Genomic DNA, 11,574 nt, shown 5'->3' on the forward strand with positions numbered 1-11,574 from the left:
TCTGTCGCTCATAAATAAATAAATAAAATCTTTAAAAATAATAATAATAATAAAATAAAATACAATTTGAACCTCATTTCTCAATATTTCAACTTATTGAGGAGATTGGGCCCATCAGTAAGAACTCCACAAGTCCACCATGCCAGAGTTGCAAAATAGACATTTTAAAGGAAATTTAAAATTATTTCTTCCCATTAAGAATTTCCTTCCTAATTGAGCATGTAGAAAATTTGCACAACCAGAACACAGTAAATTCTGTAAGAAGGGCTATAAACATGTACTGCAGTGGTGATTGGAAACATGGTAGGAATGCACCTCCATACCATTCTTGACGTTTGGTAGGGCCACATGATTTGTTTGGTCAATGCAATGTGAACAAAAGTGATGTGTAATTTCTAGTAGAAGCTTTAAGAGCTAGAGAGTGATTCACACACTTTCCACCTACTGTAGCCTGACACCCAGTAGCCTGGGTCCCAAGTGACCACGAGGAGTAGAGCTCCCTATGGGGGATATTTGTTAACACAGCATAACCTAGTCTATCCTGACTTATTCAGTACAAAAATGTGTAATAAATAAGTCAGTGAATGCTGAGAGAAGGCACATTTAGTCAAGGTCCTAGGTTGAAAGTCTCAAAATCTGTTCTGAGTGTTCTGGATAGATTTAAAAATAAGGGATTGAGGGCTGGCTCAATAGGTAGAGCATAAGACTCTTGGTCTCAGGGCCATGAGGTCGAGCCCCACATTGTGCATAGAAATTACTTAAATAAATCTTTTAAAAAATAAATAAAAATAAAGGATTTATTTGAAAGTATGGGTGAGAGACTCACAGAAGTGATGAAGAACAAGGCTTGAAGAACAGGTCAGGACAAAGGGATTCCCCCACTGGGCTGAGTAGCAGAAAATACAGGCTGCCAGGGGAACATTTGAATCCATTTGTCTCTGTGTGGCAAGATTGCCCTCTCACTCATTCACTCTTCAAAATCCCATTGAGAATGTCCCAGCAGCCGAAACTAAGTCACCTGTCCTCACCTACACCAACAAAACTGCCCAGAGTGCAGAATTCCTGATGAAAGGAGATCACTGTGCTAATAGGAAACGTGTGGATGTTTCAGGGCCAAACAGTGGCAGATATCCTTTACAGTGGCAGAAGTAGAAATCCTTGAAATAAGGTTCTTCATTTGCACTAGAGCTGAGGCAAGAAGTTAGGGAGCTAAACCTCAGTATTCCCAATCTCCTACCATCCCACCCTAATGCAACAGAAGCGTCTCCTGAGCTGCTTTTTAAACCAGGGGTTTCCCACAGAACCCTGAGCTGCCAGATGGCTTCTTGGAGAGACCACACTTGCTTTCTCCTTCTGCTATTGCTGCTGACTCATTCCAGCTTTTAAAATACCTCATTATCCAAGAATTTCCTTTCTATAAAGGTCATACAAGTAGTCTCAGGAGGCTACCTGTATTCCTCTAGCCACATCAGGAGACCAACTGCAATGGAGAAAAGTAGCCTCAGAATTATGACATGGCAGGTTAGGATACTGAGGTTAAGGTCTTTGTAAATGCGATTTTCTGTTGGTATTCACTTCTCCTCTAGTGGCATTTAGTAAATATCATTGACTGAAATTGACTAAACATAGCCATTTGACTTCATAAAGAAAGAGTCTCCTTAAAACTAAGGAGTGCCCTTTTCCTGGCATTTAATATGTAAGAAAAATGCCTTAAAAAGAAAGCAGAGCCGCTTTAATTACTATTAGCATAGGAGAAATGCATTGATGGGCCTTCCTAGTAATGGGTTTCTTTTAAAAAAAAAAAAAGTCAAATATAAATGATTTTCGGTATATTCATGTGTGTGTGTGACACATAAGAACAAAGCCTATTGTACTATATTCAGGAAAAATGCTCCCAGGGCCCAAACAAATAAGTGTCACTGTGACAGCCTTTGTAGCCTCAGGATTGCCCTTATAGCCCATTGTAGACACAATATCATTTAGTCCTTGGGAGTAATCTGGGCAGAGTCTGGGAAATAGTGACAAATATTCAACCAATGTTCTCAGTTAAGAATAGCAAAAACAAATTCATGAATTTCTTGCTTACTTGTCTTTAGTCAAATATAAACACTTGTTAAAAGATATTTTTCTTTAAAATTTTTCTCCCAGGAAATAAACAGGTGTTTGATATCCACATTGTTGTTTGACCCTCATACCATTCCATCATGCCAGGCACCCAGATTCAGTTACAGAGTTTCATGTGATAGTGAGTGTTGGTAATAAGTCCATGTGATTTTGAAGGGGGGGAGGGTGGTAGACTGCCACAGGGCTCTCCTTCTGATCACATATGGTCCATGATTTTATTGGAAAGTGTACGGTGATGTCAAAGTGCCCCCAAAAGGGAGCCATTTGGCAGATCACCATCACAGGCAATGTCTTGGAGAATTCATAAAGTTTTAAGCTCTGACTCTAACCTCGTAGATGCAAAGCTGATTTATCCACATCTAAGAAAGGATGAGTATTTCTGGAAGTGAAATTATCACACTAAGAACATAGAGAATATTGTATAAAACTAAGATGCCAAGTTATCAAATTATACTGCGATTCTTGCGGTACAGGGGCTGAAATGTTAGCATTGTCAAGCCTAGTACATTCTCTCCCTGTACATGGAGTTATATGAGTTGCTGAATTATAATCAGAATAGTGTTTGGTGAGCAAAGAATCACAACAAGGGAAGTTATTGGATAAATTTTAGAAATGTGCCTTGGTCAAAATAGCTTAAGGCGGTCCCAGGGGGTATATTAATCTTGCCCAGGGGGTATATTAATTGAAGATACTAGGAATGGCCCTTCGACTTTGGACAGTTTCTGGGCTGGAACAGTCTATTGGCGGTTTTATAAGTCTTATGCAAGACCAGAAATCAATGTGTCATCCTAAGGGGACTCTCCGTATCTGTTCTTTAACTCTGTGATTCAGTGTTCAAGACATTGAAGTAGGGTAACCAAAATGTTTCCTGGAGCAGGGAGCTGTCCCTGGTTCTGAACAACTATCAGCAACCCTGATATCTGGCTGAATCTTAACTAAATTTCTCCCTAGAACTTAAAACCTATGCTGTTAACAACACTCAGCCAGATTTAAGGGAGGGAGGTGGGCAAAAATGCCATTTAAAGATGAAATCCAAATATTATGCGCAAAAATTATATGCATGATTTTTTATGTATACAAGTTTTGTAAAGATGAAACTTAGAATGCAAGAGATATAGAAAGAAAAATATCAATTAGTGAGGCTTTTTTGCTCACCCTCTAATTTCATGATAGTCAAGAAAGGCAACAAAGAAAATATACAGGGGCCTTAATACACATATATAATATTATAGAGCAAAACTTGTAATGAGAAAACAGAAACACTGAATTTATATATATACATAACATATTTATAAAATTGAACATATTAGACATTCCCCCCACCGAAAAAAAATCTGAGCAAAGTAGAGAAGGTAGAATTGCTTCAGATGACATTATTTGATCATAATGCAATAAAGCTAGAAATTACAACATGAGAATTTATAAGCTCTCTCAATTCTTATGTCAAAAAGAAATCAAAATAAAATTTGCAAAATATCTATCCAGAAAACTGTGGCAATAAAATATTACATATGAAAATAGTTATAATATAATGAAAATAAATAATTATCAAATTTAAAAATTAGTAAAAGATAAGTACTCCTAGGAAAGCAGAAATAATGCATTAATATACATGAAAGTAGAGATCAATACATAAAGAACAAAAACATAGAATTAGTTAATAAAGTACTCTATCTTGGCAGGAGGGAGGAAAAATTTGAATTAGGGGAGGGAAGGGATGATTGGGGCAGAGAAGAAAGTAGACAGCTCAATGAATAAACACAGCTGGAGAAGAAAGCCAGAGGTATATATATATATATATATATATATATATATATATATATTCAAATTACCATCTTTTCAAATGACTGCAGTGCCTTATAAAATTATTTTGCTCTCCATGGAAGCTTGAGGGGAGTTCACTTTTCTACTCCCCTTCCCTCACACACACACACACACACACACACACACACTCAGACTCATACACTCACACACACACACACACACACACACACAGGCAGAGAGAGAGGGAGAATTCATACCCCTCTCATTCTATATTTACATCTCAAATGGTATTCTTATTTCCTTTATTTCTTTTTTAGGATAGCTCACATTTCTCTCCTGTATACAAAGCTACAAATTACCAGATGCTTATCGTGGGCCAAGTGGGACATTACAGCTTTTCAGATATTCTTGCTAGCTAAACTTACACCAAAATTTTCAGACATTACGATTATCTTATAGATGAAGAAATTGAAACTCATAAAGTTTAAGTGATTTTTCCAAAGTCACATAGTAATTCAAACCTAACTCGATCTACTCCAAAGTCAATTTTTCGTGATGATACTATACTGCCTCTCCATGGATAGAGGTAGAGATCACATATCACATACTAATAAAATTTGTACACGGTTAGAAAATTGTTGAGAAGGGAGGTTAAGAGGATCAATAAAATCAGTATCTAAATGATCTCAGCAATCTGAAATGATTGACACTAACATGAAAGGCTCTCACAGCTAGGTTCAAAGCACTATATTTGGGGAGTTAAAAAATAGTTTTACACATACAGAATCAGGAAGACCTGATCTGGTGCTGTTCATTTGAAAAATTCCTCAGCATTTTAGTGCCTGTATGCTTCTTATACCCAGTCCATGTCCCAGTAGGAAATGGTGGTACTGTCAAAGAGTTTAACTAAGAAGTTTAATGGAAGGAGTGTCATGGCAGTTAACTAGTAATGGTGAATCACCCAGGGACTGGCACCAAGACTTCCCAACAGGAGCTAAGGTCATAGGTAGATGGAAAACCTCCTCCCCACTCCCCTTTTTTAATAGTTCAATACTCTTTTGCTCTTACCTTCAGAATTTGTGCTGAGGCCTCCCACTGGCCAACCCAACCGGAACTAGAGAGCAAGGCAACCCAAGTGAGAAATACGTTCCTTAGAGATTAGGCTCCTAATCTTTTAGGGAGGGCAAAACTGGGGAACCTATCAGGCAGGGGAAAGCAAACAGAAAATAATCAGCACATTGATTCTCATCCAACAGAATTACTCAGATACTAAAAATAAACAAAGCTAATCCAGTCTCAGGTCTATTGATATATATTCTAGGTCTTGATCATCAAAGATCTCAGTCCTACGGTCCTCTGCACAGAACGTACCTGGAACTCATGCTCAATCTGAGCTCTTCATAGAGAAAGAAATGTACACAAGAAGTGCATCGCAAGAAAGCCACCTGGTATGTCAACCCTTACAAAACCTAGGGCATTTACTCTAGCATAGAAAGGCTCCAGAATGACAAATATAAAGGCTTGTGCAGAAGGAGACTAACTTATGATGGTCCAGAAAGCAGATGTTAGACACACGCAAGAGAGTTATCGGGAGGCAGAAATTAGTTCAACATAAGCAATTACGTCCTTACTTTTTAGATCTATCAGTGATGTGGATTGCAATCAGAAGAGTAACCCTCCCTCCCCATCACCTATGGAACTCAATCATAGGCTAGGCTGCCACCTGCTGTCAGGGCTACTGCAAAAGATATTCCTGTTCTTGACAGAACATTTCCCTCACACCTCTAAGACTCACTCAGACTCAGCAATCTGATGCTGGTACTGAACCCACTACGCAGTCCTACTTAAACAAATGATTGTCCTTCCCACAAAGGATCACATAGGCAAGACCCAAGATCCTGAATTTCTTCGGATCTTTCCTGTTACTGATGTAGGCATTAAAATATTAATCCTTCCACAAGCCATCTGAGTTTTGCCACTTGCAAAAGGAGCCTAATGGGTGGTGGCCAAATAGCCTGAAGCTCAGAATGCTTCTACATCCTGTCTAAACAATAAAATATTCATCAAAAAAGAGTAGTTCTGCACTTAATTTTAGGCCTCATCTTATACCTCCTTTCTTGCCATAACTACAGCCAGAATAGCTCTTTCTAACAGACAGAATGCAAGCCTGTTGAAAGTATGGGGTCTCTAGATAGAGGAGCAAATGCTTGATTCTGGAAAACCTTCAAGAAAAAGTCTGTCATAATAACATAAACAACTGTTCATAATCTATTCAGTGAGAAAAGATTGTGAAACAGTATATATATATGTGTGTGTGTGTGTATGTATATATATATATATATTAATGTATACACACACACACACACTGTGCATATACGGTCTAGAGAGTTGAAAGCATACATACACCCAAAGAAATTATAGTTATCTCTAAGTAGTGGAATTAGAGTTGCCTTCTGTTTTCTTCTTTCTGCTTACTATATTCTCTAATAAGCATGGATTTTTAGCTAGGAAAAAGTATTTATGTTGTGTGATATTTTTTCTTTCAGAGAGAGAAGGTCTACAAAACTAGGTAGCTAGGTAGATTTTTCGAAAGCTTGACTACTTTGGAAGGTTGACATACCTGTATTCCTTCCATATTCTGAATTCTGACCTAGAGGGGACATAAAAATCTGCTTTGAACCCTGGTTTGGTTGTGCCATTTCACTGTGAAAGCAATTTTATGGGTCATGAACCACAGAAGTGACTTCAACAATACAGAGCCCAAAAAACCAGAAAGTACAAGTGATCCAAACAGATGACAGAAAACAAAGAGTCCATCAGGAAAAGCAGTGGCCTTTAAAAAGCTCCCAAATAATTAACATTTGGGATTAAGCTGAATTTCATGCTGCCCCCCCCCCAAACTCCCTCATGTAATTGTAACTTAAAATGACTTGATTTATGAAGCCCAAAGGTCCTCAGTGATGTACCAAGGGCAGGGTAGAGGGAATGGTCAGCTCCCATGGAAGCAAGTAGGCATTGTCTGTAGAGAATTTAAAATTGGGTAAAAATGTGTCTGCTTTTTAAAAATCACTATGCACCAGCAATGCCAACCTGTCCTTGGCATGTTGCTGAGGACTTTGTAAGTGCCCCAGTGAAGGATTCACTGATGGGACAGGGACTTTCTTCCCCTGCCTTGAAGAAAGTAAGGGAGGTATGCACCTCCCTTCCCCTCTTGCTTCCTTTCTTGACTTATTTTCTTTCTTTTTGTTTTGGCAGGGGATGGGGGCACCGAGAGGATGGGGGGAAGAGTTGGGAAAATACGTATTCCTTTAAATAGAAATAGTGTTAATGAGTCACCTGTGTCCCAAAATGCTGACAAGGGACAGATGTCAAGATTCGATGATTTCCATTGATTTGCTACTAAGAACAACATTCCACCTTTTTTAAAAAAGATTTTATTTATTTATTTGTTTGCTTGTTTGTTTATTTGAGAGAGAGAGAGCAGGAGCAAGAGTAGGTGGAAGGGGAGAAGCAGGCTCTCTGCTGAGGAGGGGAGGAAAAGAGTGGGCTGCTCTTCAGCACCCACCTGCTGTGCCCATTAACTCGGGCATCAGGCAGCACTTTTATCCACTCCCTCTTCCCCTATGACCTTTCTCACCCCGAAATATAGATTCTAAGCAGCTATTGTAATGTATGAAATCAAAAGAAGACGTCATCAGTGAACAGAAAAGGACCAATCCTATTCTCCAAAGGATGAATGACCAAGGTGGTTGTAGAAGATTGAATTGAATTGCACGTTTCAGGTTTCCGCCATGCAGAATCAATGGGGTTATGGGATAACAATGCCTTCGGTTGTACAGGAATTATCTGAAAAAAATTTTTGGAGTGCATTGCAATTTTTTTAAAGCATAAAACATATTTCTAGATATAATGTAAACCTTGGCTATATGTTGACTTATTCTGCATTTTACCATGTGAATTTACTGTTAGGCAGTTAGCTACAAGTCACTCAGGTTTCAAAAACATCCCTGCTCCCCTAGCTCCTCCTGCTGCAGGGAGCTGGCTTCAGAAAAAAAAAAGTCTTGGGCTTGATCTCAGGTCCCCAGGATCTTGACCTGAGCCAAAGGTAGACACTCCACCAACTGAGCCACCCAGGTTCCCCTAGAACAACGTTCCATCATAACTAGATTGTAGGGTCATATTGCCTTTTCTCTGTTTAGTGGCAACATTTACTCCCAAATTTCCTCAGTTCTTTGAAGAACTAATTTTCTTTTCTTCTTTTATTCACTCCTATAATTATATACAGCTTTTCTGCAAGTGTTAGGGCTTCTTCTGCCAATGACATCTTTTAGATGAATTTTATTTCTTTTTTTTTTAAGATTTTATTTATTTATTCATGAGAGACACACACAGAGAGAGAGGCAGAGACACAGGCAGAGGGAGAAACAGAAGCAGGCTCCACACAGGGAGCCCGATGTGGGACTCAGTCCCAGGACCCCAGGATCACGCCCTGGGCAGAAGGCAGGCGCTAAACCGCTGAGCCACTCAGGGATCCCCTAGATGAATTTTATTTTCTTATATGCTGTATATTATTTTCAAGGTGTGTTATAATATTCTTATGCCATGTGCTATTAGAATTACTACCTTAGTCTTTGCAATACCAAGCATTTTCTGTATTATATCTCCAATTGTGTGAGGTTAACATACTTACAAATCCACAGGGATTGAAATACCTTTAAAAAATGTACTCTCCATTTTTATTCATATGATATTTTTAGTTTTGAAATTCCTTTCAGGTAAGGTCAAATCCCAAGTACTGAGGAAACACCCAAAAGAGCAATTCTATTCTTATAATCTTATTGTTCTAGTTCAACTGGATTTATCTCATTCTAACCGCAATGCAATTGAGATAGAGAAGAATAATTTTGATTTATAGGCTTGTATCAACTCCAGAATTCTGACAATATATACAAATAGCAGTGGGAAAGACCAAGACATTGGAAAATGCTGGAACATGAGGTCTATTTTCACCTGGTTTTAACTTACTTTAAAAATAAACTTTTATAGCATCATTTTTCCCAGTATTCCTTGTAGATAATAAACTAGGATCTCCCCAGGATCCATGTATAATAGGGTAGTCAAGGAAAGTACTGCAGGGAGGTATAGTCATGTCAACTCCAAGGGCTCTGCTATGCCTCTTCCAAATGAGCTGATTTATTAACACCAGTAGTACAGTGGAGCCTTATGTTTTCAACAAAGTTATTTAGTACACTTTTAATTTTTGTGAATTATTATCAGAGTACTAAAGCACAATGTATATAACCAAAACCACAAACAGAAACTAAGAGAGCTTCAAAAATAATCTCCCTTTTGACACTACTCTATTCCTTTTACATACACATCTACCCTCTAATAATAAAAATATTGTTATTATTAATTAACCAATACCATTTATTGGGCACATATTATATGCTAAGTACTGTATTGAACACATTTTATATGCTGTCATATTTATTTGTGACAGCACAATAATAATTCTGAGAGATAAGCATTATTGAGCCATTTAATGAATAAGGAAAATGAGCTATTTTTATCCGTGGGAATATAGTTCAATAATGACAGGCATTCTTTTATTCACTTTCTACACTTAATAATACCTCCTTATAAAAGCATACTTTCATTATCAATAAAGAGACAACCATGCAGACATTTCAAGTGACTTTCCTAAATGTTACAAAGTAGCATCTCTTCTGTGACATCCCTGCCAACGGTGCAGTCTGTGAGTCTAATGATGAGGGAACATTAGACAAATCCAAACAGAAGGACAGGCTACAAAATAATGCCTATAATATACAAAACTGTCAAAGTCATGAAATCCAAGAACAAAATGGAATAGACAGAAAGTGGCCCTAGACTAAAGGAGAGTAAAAGGACATGGAATTTAAATGCATGATTCCTCACCTTTCTTTATGGAGGACATCACTGGGACTGTTGATAAAACCTGAACAGAATCTGAAGATTAGATGGTAGATAATAAGCTAAAGCTCTTTCCCTGCTTTTAATGGTTACACTATGGTTTTGCAGAATGTTCTTTATGTGGGTGATGCATACTAAACTATTCAAGGGTTATAGGACATCATGTCAGCTACCCCAAGTAGTTCCAAAAAAAGTTCTTTGTATTGTAAATTGAGACTGTTTCTCAAAAAAGGGAATTTTCAAAATAAATGAAAGATATCAAGCCACAGACTCAAAAAAGGTGCTATAATACTCAAGCATGGTGAGGACATAAAAAACTATGCAGGTACACTATAGTAAAACCTAATCTCATGGTTCCTTTCTAGCTCTCAACAGCAGGGCCCACCCTCATCAGCCCCACCACAACGAACAGGAACTTCCAAACATCTTTTCACCTTGGAGGTGTAAATCCAATGACATTTCACTCTATTGAGAGGAAAAGATCCGTCCCCTTTCCTTCCAAAGCTTTCCTCCTTTGCAGCTCCAAACATGATGAACAGGACATCCATATTATTCAGAGTACTTCCAAGCCCACAGCCAAGGGACCCAGACAACTCAATCACAAAAATGCATAGTCGATGTCCAAAGACTGGAGAGTACAGTCTGCACTATTTCTACCTTTAGAACTCCCAGTGATATAGAGCCACACCAAATCCAATTCCATTCCTCATCAAAGGTTTTATCCCTCACCTTGAGTAAAAGAATATATCAGGCTCTTACAACCCTGTTGCTATAGTTCAGCATGTTGTTGTACCCATGAGTAAATTCTGAGGTAGGACAAAGATGCACTCTCAAAGGCAAGTAATAATTTTTCAGATATAGGTAGGGCAATAATTTATCTTGGTTTGCCCAGGACTGTCCTCATTTACAGTTGTCCCAGCACCTGCTTTCACTCTCAAAGTGGCCCCAGTTTGGACTGTAAGTTACATGGCCACTAGGGACAGTGTAGATTAAAACAAAACTTGGAGGGAAAATTCTATATTTGGTAGATACTTAATATTTGAAGTTCTTTGTTTAGTTGGTTGGCTAGTTTTTGTTATCTTGATTTCCCAGGATCTAAAACCCATTCTATGTTTGGGAAACCCACCATTGTGTGGGTCTTGGAACAAGATAGGGCATAGTGCTCATGCTCTAAGCTTGGTAAGTTACAGATTCTTTGCCAGAACTTAGAATCAGAAGCAAGTGACAAGGCAGCATTATTAGACCTTATCCTGGTGTAAGAGGGGCAACCTCCAATGACTACCATCTAGAGCAATGGGGGCAGCTTGCAGTCGCCAGGTCCTCTGGTGACCATGGCTTCTTAAGCAGGGTCTTCTTGTGTCATGACCTGTCTGTGGTGTCAACTACATAACTTTCCTTAGTTCTTAGATACTTATTTTTCAACCCTGATTCTCCAACTTTTCCATCAATTCCATGAGCTAGTTACTTGAGCTAGCTAGCTTCTATTTCCTTTTCTCCTGATGCTCACAATGTTACACATACTTGGCTTCTAGTATTTGTAACCACAGACGTGAATACATTCAGCTTATAATGCTAAACAGAATTCATACCTTTTTTTAAGGAAATCTGTCTCAAAAGTGAATCAAATTCCCTGTTTTGGCTCAGAACACTGATAGAAACGTTTAAATGGCAGTCATCTGGATTTTTGTTTTTTAAATGAGGAGTGGGGGACCAAGGGAGAGAGAGAATCTT

General features: G+C 38.3%; 1 long non-coding RNA gene across 4 annotated transcripts in view; it reads right to left on the minus strand.

Annotated features, from left to right (window-relative positions):
* LOC112648734 (uncharacterized) overlaps positions 1-11,025 on the minus strand; it is a 42,957-nt gene extending 31,932 nt beyond the window's left edge. The window contains exons 1-3 of one of the 4 annotated variants that reach the window (XR_003129268.2): positions 10,278-11,025; positions 9,829-9,868; positions 4,957-5,086 (exon numbers count right to left, since the gene is read on the minus strand). This is a non-coding gene — a long non-coding RNA (uncharacterized LOC112648734). Of the gene's footprint in view, positions 1-4,956; positions 5,087-7,342; positions 7,735-9,828; positions 9,880-10,277 lie in introns of those variants that run through there. The other 3 variants (XR_007411967.1, XR_003129267.2, XR_003129265.2) reach the window with 3 other exon arrangements.
* Between the last annotated feature and the right edge of the window lie 549 nt (positions 11,026-11,574).

This window comes from Canis lupus, chromosome 7, assembly GCF_003254725.2.
Source record: "Canis lupus dingo isolate Sandy chromosome 7, ASM325472v2, whole genome shotgun sequence".
Lineage (NCBI taxonomy): Eukaryota > Metazoa > Chordata > Mammalia > Carnivora > Canidae > Canis > Canis lupus.